The sequence below is a fragment of the Triticum urartu genome, chromosome 7A (genome assembly GCF_056163025.1).
Source record: "Triticum urartu cultivar PI428250 chromosome 7A, HENAU_Tu73, whole genome shotgun sequence".
NCBI classification, from domain to species: Eukaryota; Viridiplantae; Streptophyta; class Magnoliopsida; order Poales; family Poaceae; genus Triticum; species Triticum urartu.
The window spans coordinates 330,679,868-330,693,165 of NC_141879.1; positions in this window are offsets into that span (position 1 = coordinate 330,679,868).

Below are 13,298 nucleotides of genomic sequence, written 5' to 3' on the forward strand. Positions count from 1 at the left end.
AGAGGGGGATAGCTAGTCTTATCGAAGACTACGCTTCTGGTCACCTTCGTCTTACAACAGGTAGAAGAGGGTAGGTTGAAGTCCTCCAAGTAACATCACATAGCAATAATCCTACCCGGCGATCCCCTCCTTGTATCCCTGAGAGAGAGCGACCACCGGTTGTATCTGGCACTTGGAAGGGTGTGTTTTATTAAGTAACCGGTTCTAGTTGTCATAAGGTCAAGGTAGAACTCCAAATCGTCCTGTTACCGAAGATCACGGCTATTCGAATAGATTAACTTCCCTGCAGGGGTGCACCACATACCCCAACACGCTCGATCCCATTTGGCCGGACACACTTTCCTGGGTCATGCCCGGCCTCGGAAGATCAACACGTCGCAGCCCCACCTAGACCAACAGAGAGGTCAGCACGCCGGTCTAAACCTAAGCGCCCAGGGGTCTGGGCCCATCGCCCTTAGCACACCTGCACGTTGCGTGGGCGGCCGGAAGCAGACCTAGCCTAGTGGCGTTCCAGTCCAATCCAGCGCGTGCCGCTCCGTCGCTGACGTCAAGAAGGCTTCGGCTGATACCACGACGCCGGGATACCCATAACTACTCCCGCGTAGATGGTTAGTGCGTATAGACCAAATGGCCAGACTCAGATCAAATACCCAGATCTCGTTAAGCGTGTTAAGTATCCGCGAACGCCGACCAGGGCCAGGCCCACCTCTCTCCTAGGTGGTCGGAACCTGCCCTGCCGCTCCGCCTCAAAACTCCACTCGCGGGTGCTCCTCAAGCCGACCCGTCTTTAGTCACCACATGTATCATGTATAAAGTATATAGTATATACCCGTGATCAACTCCCGAGTGATCACGGCCCGATAGTATAGCATGGCAGACGGACAAGGATGTAGGGCCACTGATGATAAACTAGCATCCTATACTAAGCATTAGGATTGCAGGTAAAGGTAACAACAGTAGTAGCAAGGACAGGCTATGCATCAGGATAGGATTAACGGGAAACAATAACATGCTACACTACTCTAATGCAAGCAGTATAGAGAAGAGTAGGCGATATCTGGTGATCAAAGGGGGGGGCTTGCCTGGTTGCTCTCGCAAGAGAGAGGGGTCGTCAACACCGTAGTCGTACGGGGTAGCAGCGGCGTCGGTCTCGGTGTCTAGAGAGAGAAGAGGGGGAAGAAACAATAAATATAATGCAAGCATATGCATAGTGATGCATGACATGACAAGTTACGGCGTTAGAGGTGCCCTAACGCGGTAGTAGGTGATACCGGTGAAGGGGGATAACATCCGGGAAAATATCCCCGGTGTTTCGCGTTTTCGGACCGGTGAACCGGAGGGGGAAAGTTGCGAGTTTGATAGGTTAGGGATGCGTGGCGGACGAACGGGCTGCGTATCCGAATTCGTCTCGTCATTCTGAGCAACTTTCATGTACAAAGTTTTTCCATCCGAGCTACGGTTTATTTTATATAAATTTTAAAAGATTTAAATCATTTTTAGGATTTATTTATTTAATTTAATCAACATTATCCAGAATAGTGTCTGCTGACGTAAGCATGACATCAGGGTGATGTCAGCAGTCAACTGTGCAGTTGACTGGGTCAACTATGTGTGGGTCCCGCATGTCATTGACTGATTAGGCTAATCAGGGGTTAATTAAGTTAACTAGTAATTAGGTTAATCTAATCCTGATTAATTAATTTATTTTAATTAATTCTTTAATTAATTAATTAATTAATTATTATTTAATTATTTTTATTTATTTTTTTACATATTATTTTTAATTCTTTTTTTTAACAAAACGTTCTAGGGCTGGGGGCCCTCCTGTCAAAGGCCCATGGCCATAGTGGGTTCGGGCGATGGGTTACGGGCGCATTTTGAACGCCCGATAGGGCGTAGCGGGGCAAGGCCACCGCGGTGCAGCAGGGCAAGGCCAAAGGCGCATGCCGGCGGGAGGGCGGCTGCGGGCGCGGGCCCGGACTAGGGCGGATCCGAGCGCGGGCGGTGGCTGGCGATGCCGCACGGCGAGCAGCGGCTAACGGCGGACATGGGAGCCACCGGAGCCATGTTGGGGCGGTGGCGCGCCAGCGGCGACGGGTTGGCCAGAGGAGGTTCGTGTCGATGACAACGACAAGCGGGGCGAGGCCTGGATCTCGGATGGGCGCGGGCGTGGTGCTGCGGCAGAGAGGCGACGCACGGGCGTGCGTGCGGCCATGTGAGCGCGTGCACGGGCTCGGGACGGCGGTCACGGCGACGTCCAACACGGCGAGAGGGTAGAGGGAAGAGGCCGGAGCCTCACCGCGATTCGTAGGGACGGGGCAGCAGGGGTCGAGGAGGATGACGGAGACGACGCGTCGGGGAGGAGGCAGACCGGCGAGGAGGAGGAGGCACGCCGGCGAGGAGGTCCGGCGAGGTCCTCGGGCGACTGCGCGGGCTCCGGGCGGCGTCCGTGGAGCTCCGGGCGGCGGTGAATCGAGGATGAGGCGGCGGCGAACGGCGGATCGGGCGCGGCGTCGGAGCTCCCGGATCGGGAGAGGGGGGAGGCGAGGAGGACGGCGGTGGGGGGGGGGGCGCTGGCGGTGTTCGACGGGGGCGTGCGGCAGAGGGGTGGGATGGGGGCGCTCGTCGATGGGGGGAGGGGACGCTCGTCCCTGATCCAGATCGGGACGAGGAGAGGAGAGATGTGGGAAGTGGGAGGAGTGGGTTAGGGTTCGGTGTCCCCTGGGGGGGTTAGTAGGTGTGGTGGGGTGGGCCGGTCCGGCCGGGCCGGCCTGTAGCTAGCTGGGCCGAATGGCCCAGGGGGAGGTTTTGTTTCCTTTTTTATTTATTTGTTTTCTGTTTATTAGTTTTCTATTTATTTTCTAGATATTTTTGTTTTATAAAATATACAAGTAGTACCTAAATTAGTGTTACAAAATACCCCAATGCCACAAAAAGTCTGGTGACAAAATAAAATAGTTTAGTAATTTATTAATTGTAAAAGGCATTTAATTAATTGTTTTTGCTACTGTTTAAATCCTTATAGTTCATTTAAGCATTTTATAAAAGCTTGGTTTCTCCACCATGATTGCTTACTATTTATTTGAAACAACCCGAACATTTTAGTTTTAATTTTTTTTTGAAAACTTTTGTTGTTTGCTTTTCTTTTGAATTTGAATTTGAATCGGTTTCGAACTAACGCAAGATTAGTAACCCAATAAGGTGACGTGGCATTATTAGCAGAGGTTACTGTAGCTTGATTATCCGGGCGTCACAATTCTCCTCCACTACAAGAAATCTCGTCCCGAGATTTAGGAGGTAGAAGGAAACAACGCGGGGTATTCATCACGCAGGCGATCCTCGCGTTCCCAAGTGGCTTCGTCTTCAGAGTGATTCGACCACTGGACTTTGAGGAATTTGATCGCCTTCTGACGTGTGCGGCGTTCAGCTTGGTCAAGAATGCGGACCAGATGCTCTTTATAAGAGAGGTCCTGTTGCAATTCGAGCACTTCATGATCCACCGCTCGGATTGGATCCTTGAAGCAACGGTGGAGTTGTGACACATGGAACACATCGTGAACCTGAGAAAGGTTCGGCGGAAGCTCCAATTGATATGCTACCTTTCCACTCCTTTCGAGAATAGTGAAGGGACCGATATAGCAAGGAGCTAACTTTCCTTTGATCCCGAATCGGTGTGCACCCTTCATTGGTGTAACTCGAAGATAAGCCTTTTCGCCAGGTTGATAGACCATGTCTTGGTGATGACGGTCATACTGACTTTTCTGACGTGACTGAGCAGTCCTGAGATTCTCGCGAATAATGCGAACTTGTTCTTCGGCCTGTTGGATAATATCCGGACCGAAGAGTGGACGTTCCCCAGTTTCTGACCAGTTCAGAGGGGTTCGACACTTTCGTCCATATAGCACTTCGAAGGGGGACATCTTCAGACTAGCTTGATAGCTATTATTATAAGAGAACTCGGCATATGGAAGAGATTCCTCCCATTTCTTGCCGAATGAGATTACACAAGCTCGAAGCATGTCTTCGAGCACTTGGTTGACACGTTCAACCTGTCCTTGCGACTGAGGATGAAACACAGTACTGAACGACAGATGAGTTCCCATAGCTTCTTGGAAACTCGCCCAAAACCTTGAAGTGAATAAGCTGCCACGGTCTGAACTGATAACCAGTGGAATACCGTGAAGTGAAACAATTCTGGCCATGTAGAGAGTAGCAAGCTGACTAGCAGTGATTGTCTCTTTGACCGCCAGAAAATGGGCAACTTTGGAAAGCCGGTCAATGACGACAAGAATAGCATCATTACCTTTCTGCGATTTGGGAAATCCAGTGACGAAGTCCATTTCAACATGGTCCCATTTCCATTCAGGAATAGAGATAGGTTGCAGAGTTCCAGCAGGCCTTTGATGCTCTGCTTTGATTCGGCGACAAACGTCATACTCAGCAACATAACGAGCAATGTCCTGCTTCATATTAGACCACCAGAATCTTTGACGAATATCTTGGTACATCTTTGTACTACCAGGATGGATGGACAGAGACGTATCATGGGCTTCTTGCATAACCCTTTTAGTCTTATCCAGGTTTTTCTTTGAACACGGTACCACTAGGCGGCCTTTGAAATACAAGGCGCCATCGTCGGCGATAGAGAAGAATGAGGGCTTTCCCCTTTTGAGGTCGCGCTTAATCTTGAGGACTTCATCGTCACACTTCTGTATCCATTTGATGGTGTCCACAAGATCTGGCTTCGCAACCAGGGTATTGAGAGAACCCTTGGGAACAACATGGAGGTTCTGTTTGGGGAAACCTTCGGGAGGGGGAGCGAGTGATCCCGGGGGAACAATATGGAGGTTCAGCCTTCTAAATTCTTCGACAAGCGAGGGCTGAACTTTGTGAACCTGGAGGTGGTTGCAGTAAGACTTGTGGCTCAGGGCATCAGCCATTACATTAGCCTTGCCGGGGGTATATGATATATCCACGTCAAAGTCTGCAACAGTCTCCATCCATCTTTGCTGACGGAGGTTCAGGTCTGGCTGAGTAAACAGATACTTCAGACTTTGATGGTCGGTGAAGATCTCGCAACGATTACCGAGAAGGTAATGTCGCCACTGCTTCAGTGCATGAATGACAGCAGCAAGCTCGAGGTCGTGAACCGGGTAGTTTTCTTCGTGAGGGCGCAGTTGACGAGAGGCATAAGCAATCACTCTGCGCTCTTGCATTAGGACACAGCCTAATCCTTGGCGGGAAGCGTCGCAGTAAATGACGAAGTCCTTCTTAGTATCAGGTGGTGCAAGTACGGGGGCAGAAGTCAACTTGTCTTTGAGCGCCTGGAAACTTTCCTGACACTTGTCTGTCCAGTCAAACTTGACACCCTTATGCAACAGATTAGTCAGGGGTCTGGCAATCTTGGAGAAGTTCTCGACGAATCGACGGCAATAGCTGGCGAGGCCGAGAAAACTTCGGACTTGCTTCACATTCTTCGGAGGAGTCCAATCGAGAATAGCCTGAACTCGTTCAGGGTTGACGGCAATACCATTCTTGGAGATGACATGCCCAAGATAGGTTACTTCGGGGAGCCAGAATTCACACTTGGAATACTTAGCATACAGTTGATGCTCTCGAAGTTTTTCCAGCACAAGACGAAGATGTTCAGCATGTTCCTCCTTGTTCTTGGAAAATACAAGGATATCGTCCAAATAAACAACGACGAACTTGTCGAGGTAATCCATGAATATATAATTCATCAGACGAGAGAAGGTGGCTGGAGCATTCGTTAAACCGAATGACATGACGGTGTACTCGTATGACCCATACCGAGTCACGAAGGCGGTTTTTGGGATGTCCTCCTCACGAACACGGATCTGGTGGTAACCCAACCTCAAGTCAAGTTTGGAGAACACTGATGAGCCAGCCAGTTGATCATAAAGATCATTGATTCGAGGAAGAGGATATTTATTCTGAATGATAGCTTGGTTTATAGGACGGTAGTCTTGGACTAATCGGTTTGTCCCATCCTTTTTCTTAACAAAGAGAGAAGGTGCTCCCCAAGGAGAGCAACTAGGACGAATGAAACCTTTGACAAGAGATTTGTCGATTTCCTCCTTAAGCTCAATGAGTTCATGCGGCGGCATCTTATAGGGTCGTTTGGCTATAGGGGTGGTGCCGGGTTTCAAGTCGATGATGAATTCGACAGCTCTAGCAGGGGGAATCCCTGGAAGTTCTTCTGGGAAGACGTCTTGGAATTCACGAACGACGGGAATGTTTTCAATGCCCTCGAGTGGTGCAGCGTTCAACGCATTCAAGGCATAAAGTCGTGCCTCGGCGTTCTGAACTAGATGAGCTTGGTAAGCTATTATTTCGTCAGAAGGGTGTAGTAGATGGACGACCTTAGTGGCGCAAACTATAGAAGCAGTATGCGCTTTCAACCAATCCATTCCCAGAATGAGGTCGATGTTAGATGACTTCAGTATAATGGGAGAGGCATAGAATTCCAGCCCTTCGATTTCCACGGGGACATCGATGCCAACCAGCGAGGTTTGACATTGTCCCACGGGGGTTTTTACCAATACCGAAGTGTTCATCTCCTCACATTTAACGTCATGCTTGTATGCAAAATCTTCTGACATGAATGAATGCGATGCCCCTGAATCGAATAAAACAGATGCAGGTACTGAGTTTACGAGGAGTGTACCCATCACGGTAGCAGGCTGGTCTAGAGCTTCATTGAGATCAACATGGTTGGCATGAACACGACCATAAGACTTGGCACTGTTGTTGCGAGGCTGGTTGCTTCCACGGCCAGTTGCTGGGAGGGCCAGTTGATTCTGGTTTTGATTGCAATCCCTAGCACGGTGACCTGGCTGACCACACTTGTAGCAGAGGCCATTATTGGGAGTGGGAACAGGAGCTTGTGGTGGTGGAGCTGGAAGTCTTGTCTGCCTAGTTGGAGGAGCAGGCAGACGAGGTGCAGCATAGGACTGCCTTGGGGCAGGTGCATTCGGCTGGTACATGCTGTTGGGAATCCATATCTTGCGCTTCTGTAAGGACGGGCCCGAAGATGAGCCCGTGTCACGGCTGCGCTTGTGAGAGCTCTGGTATTCCTGCAGACCAGTTTCGACATTGATGGCTTTGTTCACCAGAGTGGCGAAATCAGCAAAGTCATGCACTAGAAGTGCGAGCTTGATGTCAGCTTGAAGGCCATCCCGGAACTTCTCCTGTCTGCGTGCATCAGTTGCAATGTCCTCTTCAGCATAGCGGGACAAGTCCAGAAACTCCCGCTGATAAGCTTCCACAGTTCTGTTGCCTTGGGTGAGGTTGCGGAACTCACGCTTCTTCCGATCCATAACTCCCTGAGGAATGAAGCGAGCACGGAAGGCAGCTTGGAAGTCTAGCCAGGTGATGATTGTTCCAGCTGGCAGAGTACGCCTGTGGCTGTCCCACCATTGAGCTGCGGGTCCCTTCAGGAAGAAGGAAGCAAAGGTGACATAGCTGGCAGGGGCTACATCAGCAGACTCCATCTCATAGGTGATGTCACGGAGCCAGTCATCAGCATCCAGAGGCTGAGTTGAGCTGCGGTACACAGTTGGGTTCAGGCGCATGAAATCCTGCAGAGTCACTGGGGTTGGCTGCTGGTTCATATTGGGGCGAGGAAACTGAGCCATCATATTCTCCATGAACTGGCGATTCATCTCAAGCTGTTGGATCATACCAGCCATGTACTCAGGCGGTGGTGGGGCGTTGCCACCACGACCACGACCACCTGGTCTAACCATCCTGCTAATATTTAACAGGGGGTAGTTCAGCATTGAGGAATTGCAAAAACAAGAATCATTCATGATGAAACATGCACAATGAACGTAGCACGATAGATACTACATAGTAGTCGGCATATCTTACAAAAGAGATCAGCATAGAGTTCGTTACACAGAGTTCGGTACATAGGCTAAGACATCATAGGCGGCACACAGGCTCGCGGCGAATGCATCTAACACTAATAAGCAAGTCTACGTCAGTCCCATGCGGTACTGCGGAGGTAGGTGTAGCCCGACAGCTGGTAGTGACGCGAAGGGAAGACCTCCACGCGAGTAGCCTGGGGTCCGCGGATACTCTGGTGCGGAACCCGATGCGCAGGTGGCAGGAGAGGGCCCAATGCAGGAGAGTAGCCTCCCACATCTGGCCAGCCGACGCCCTGGGGCATCACGGTCCGGGCAGGGTAGATCGCAGAACGCGACAGATCACCAGAGCGGACAGAGGGGTGCAACAGCGTCAGAGCACGATACAGGTGCTGACGGGTGGTGTACAACTCGTGGCGAAGAGCTCGGTTAGCTCTATCCAGCCCATCAGCATGCAGAACCAGGTTCTGATGGTAGAATGGCTCTCGGGTGATAGTGGAGTAGGCAGCAGTGTAGTAACCCTCCGCACCAACATCGGATGCAATAGCAATGTGCCTGAAGGGGGAGGTGTCCAACTCCTGATACTCTCCACGGAGACGTGTCAGAGCAGCATAAGCAGCATTGTGGACCGCCATATCGATAGTCACTCCAACACCATGAGCAGTGTGCAGCATGGTAGTGGAGTCATACTCCCGAGAGTAGAGGTGGACGATGGCACGGTACTGCTCCTGGTTGAAGTCCTGATACTCCTCATAGACGGTGTACTCAGGGTGCCAGCGATAACCCAGATAGGTCATCATCTCAACCAACACAGCAGGTGACCCTGAGGCACCAATGGCCGTCGTGTGGCGCACGACCTGCCTCGTGGGTTCCATCTGAAAACAAAGATGTTTTCACAGGAGTCAAATGACAATGTGGATAATGTTCAAATACTACTCTAAAGAATAACTAGGGCTTATCCAACTTTGGGGTGAATGTCGTAACGGGATCCTAGTGTCAGAGTTAGTAAATTCGTTTAACCCGAGTAGAAGAGAGTTCAGAGTCCCAGAGTAAAGGTCGAGGAGTAAAAGATCCTAGTACCACCCGATGGCGACGTGGGCCCGTAAGGCACACAGCCAAGTTAGTAAAAGTTTTTGCAATGTCTAGACTCGACTTCGGCCAAGGAGTGTGGAAGGGGGGTTCCTACAGGCAGTCGGCTCTGATACCAACTTGTGACGCCCCCGATTTGACCGTACACTAATCATGCACGCAAATGTGTACGATCAAGATCAAGGACTCACGGGAAGATATCACAACACAACTCTACAAATAAAATGAGTCATACAAGCATCATATTACAAGCCAGGGGCCTCGAGGGCTCGAATACAAGAGCTCGATCATAGACGAGTCAGCGGAAGCAACAATATCTGAGTACAGACATAAGTTAAACAAGGTTGCCTTAAGAAGGCTAGCACAAACTGGGATACAGATCGAAAGAGGCGCAGGCCTCCTGCCTGGGATCCTCCTAACTACTCCTGGTCGTCGTCAGCGGGCATCACGTAGTAGTAGGCACCTCCGGTGTAGTAGGAGTCGTCGTCGATGGTGGCGTATGGCTCCTGGGATCCAACATCTGGTTGCGACAACCAGGTAGAAGGGATAGAGGGAAAGAAGGAGAAAGCAACCGTGAGTACTCATCCAAAGTACTCGCAAGCAAGAAGCTACACTACATATGCATGGGTAAAAGTGTAAAGGGCCATATCGGTGGACTGAACTGCAGAAAGCCAGAATAAGAGGGGGATAGCTAGTCTTATCGAAGACTACGCTTCTGGTCACCTTCGTCTTACAACAGGTAGAAGAGGGTAGGTTGAAGTCCTCCAAGTAACATCACATAGCAATAATCCTACCCGGCGATCCCCTCCTTGTATCCCTGAGAGAGAGCGACCACCGGTTGTATCTGGCACTTGGAAGGGTGTGTTTTATTAAGTAACCGGTTCTAGTTGTCATAAGGTCAAGGTAGAACTCCAAATCGTCCTGTTACCGAAGATCACGGCTATTCGAATAGATTAACTTCCCTGCAGGGGTGCACCACATACCCCAACACGCTCGATCCCATTTGGCCGGACACACTTTCCTGGGTCATGCCCGGCCTCGGAAGATCAACACGTCGCAGCCCCACCTAGACCAACAGAGAGGTCAGCACGCCGGTCTAAACCTAAGCGCCCAGGGGTCTGGGCCCATCGCCCTTAGCACACCTGCACGTTGCGTGGGCGGCCGGAAGCAGACCTAGCCTAGTGGCGTTCCAGTCCAATCCAGCGCGCGCCGCTCCGTCGCTGACGTCAAGAAGGCTTCGGCTGATACCACGACGCCGGGATACCCATAACTACTCCCGCGTAGATGGTTAGTGCGTATAGACCAAATGGCCAGACTCAGATCAAATACCCAGATCTCGTTAAGCGTGTTAAGTATCCGCGAACGCCGACCAGGGCCAGGCCCACCTCTCTCCTAGGTGGTCGGAACCTGCCCTGCCGCTCCGCCTCAAAACTCCACTCGCGGGTGCTCCTCAAGCCGACCCGTCTTTAGTCACCACATGTATCATGTATAAAGTATATAGTATATACCCGTGATCAACTCCCGAGTGATCACGGCCCGATAGTATAGCATGGCAGACGGACAAGGATGTAGGGCCACTGATGATAAACTAGCATCCTATACTAAGCATTAGGATTGCAGGTAAAGGTAACAACAGTAGTAGCAAGGACAGGCTATGCATCAGGATAGGATTAACGGGAAACAATAACATGCTACACTACTCTAATGCAAGCAGTATAGAGAAGAGTAGGCGATATCTGGTGATCAAAGGGGGGGGCTTGCCTGGTTGCTCTCGCAAGAGAGAGGGGTCGTCAACACCGTAGTCGTACGGGGTAGCAGCGGCGTCGGTCTCGGTGTCTAGAGAGAGAAGAGGGGGAAGAAACAATAAATATAATGCAAGCATATGCATAGTGATGCATGACATGACAAGTTACGGCGTTAGAGGTGCCCTAACGCGGTAGTAGGTGATACCGGTGAAGGGGGATAACATCCGGGAAAATATCCCCGGTGTTTCGCGTTTTCGGACCGGTGAACCGGAGGGGGAAAGTTGCGAGTTTGATAGGTTAGGGATGCGTGGCGGACGAACGGGCTGCGTATCCGAATTCGTCTCGTCGTTCTGAGCAACTTTCATGTACAAAGTTTTTCCATCCGAGCTACGGTTTATTTTATATAAATTTTAAAAGATTTAAATCATTTTTAGGATTTATTTATTTAATTTAATCAACATTATCCAGAATAGTGTCTGCTGACGTAAGCATGACATCAGGGTGATGTCAGCAGTCAACTGTGCAGTTGACTGGGTCAACTATGTGTGGGTCCCGCATGTCATTGACTGATTAGGCTAATCAGGCGTTAATTAAGTTAACTAGTAATTAGGTTAATCTAATCCTGATTAATTAATTAATTTTAATTAATTCTTTAATTAATTAATTAATTAATTAATTAATTATTTTTATTTATTTTTTTACATATTATTTTTAATTCTTTTTTTTACAAAACGTTCTGGGGCTGGGGGCCCTCCTGTCAAAGGCCCATGGCCATAGTGGGTTCGGGCGATGGGTTACGGGCGCATTTTGAACGCCCGATAGGGCGTAGCGGGGCAAGGCCACCGCGGTGCAGCAGGGCGAGGCCAAAGGCGCATGCCGGCGGGAGGGCGGCTGCGGGCGCGGGCCCGGACTAGGGCGGATCCGAGCGCGGGCGGTGGCTGGCGATGCCGCACGGCGAGCAGCGGCTAACGGCGGACATGGGAGCCACCGGAGCCGTGTTGGGGCGGTGGTGCGCCAGCGGCGACGGGTTGGCCAGAGGAGGTTCGTGTCGATGACAACGACAAGCGGGGCGAGGCCCGGATCTCGGATGGGCGCGGGTGTGGTGCTGCGGCAGAGAGGCGACGCACGGGCGTGCGTGCGGCCATGTGAGCGCGTGCACGGGCTCGGGACGGCGGTCACGGCGACGTCCAACACGGCGAGAGGATAGAGGGAAGAGGCCGGAGCCTCACCGCGATTCGTAGGGACGGGGCAGCAGGGGTCGAGGAGGATGACGGAGACGACGCGTTCAGGAGGAGGCAGACCGGCGAGGAGGAGGAGGCACGCCGGCGAGGAGGTCCGGCGAGGTCCTCGGGCGACTGCGCGGGCTCCGGGCGGCGTCCGTGGAGCTCCGGGCGGCGGTGAATCGAGGATGAGGCGGCGGCGAACGGCGGATCGGGCGCGGCGTCGGAGCTCCCGGATCGGGAGAGGGGGGAGGCGAGGAGGACGGCGGTGGGGAGGGGCGCTGGCGGTGTTCGACGGGGGCGTGCGGCAGAGGGGTGGGATGGGGGCGCTCGTCGATGGGGGGAGGGGACGCTCGTCCCTGATCCAGATCGGGACGAGGAGAGGAGAGATGTGGGAAGTGGGAGGAGTGGGTTAGGGTTCGGTGTCCCCTGGGGGGGTTAGTAGGTGTGGTGGGGTGGGCCGGTCCGGCCGGGCCGGCCTGTAGCTAGCTGGGCCGAATGGCCCAGGGGGAGGTTTTGTTTCCTTTTTTTATTTATTTGTTTTCTGTTTATTAGTTTTCTATTTATTTTCTAGATATTTTTGTTTTATAAAATATACAAGTAGTACCTAATTTAGTGTTACAAAATACCCCAATGCCACAAAAAGTCTGGTGACAAAATAAAATAGTTTAGTAATTTATTAATTGTAAAAGGCATTTAATTAATTGTTTTTGCTACTGTTTAAATCCTTATAGTTCATTTAAGCATTTTATAAAAGCTTGGTTTCTCCACCATGATTGCTTACGATTTATTTGAAACAACCCGAACATTTTAGTTTTAATTTTTTTTTTGAAAACTTTTGTTGTTTGCTTTTCTTTTGAATTTGAATTTGAATCGGTTTCGAACTAACGCAAGATTAGTAACCCAATAAGGTGACGTGGCATTATTAGCAGAGGTTACTGTAGCTTGATTATCCGGGCGTCACAGCCCCCTCCGACAAAACAAAGGTTCAGTTGCAACCATGTTGGGGGACATGCAGTTGTGGTCGGGTGCAGTGCATGCAGTTGTGAGGCTGTTATCGGGCTTGCAACTGGCCCACCCCCTCTACCGGCGCCCCCTTCGACAAAACAAAAAGGTCCATTTGCGGTCGGGTTACATGACATGCAATTGCGGTCGGGTGCAACACTTGCAGTTGTATGCCTAGTGTCGGGCATGCAACTGGCCCACCTCCTCCGATAAAAAAGGTCCAGTTGAAACCATGTTGGGGGACATGCAATTGCGGCCGGGTGCGTCGCTTGTAGTTGCGGGGCTATTGTCGGGCTTGCAACTGCCCCTCCCCCCCCCTAACAGAAAAAAGTCCAGTTGCGCTCGAGTTA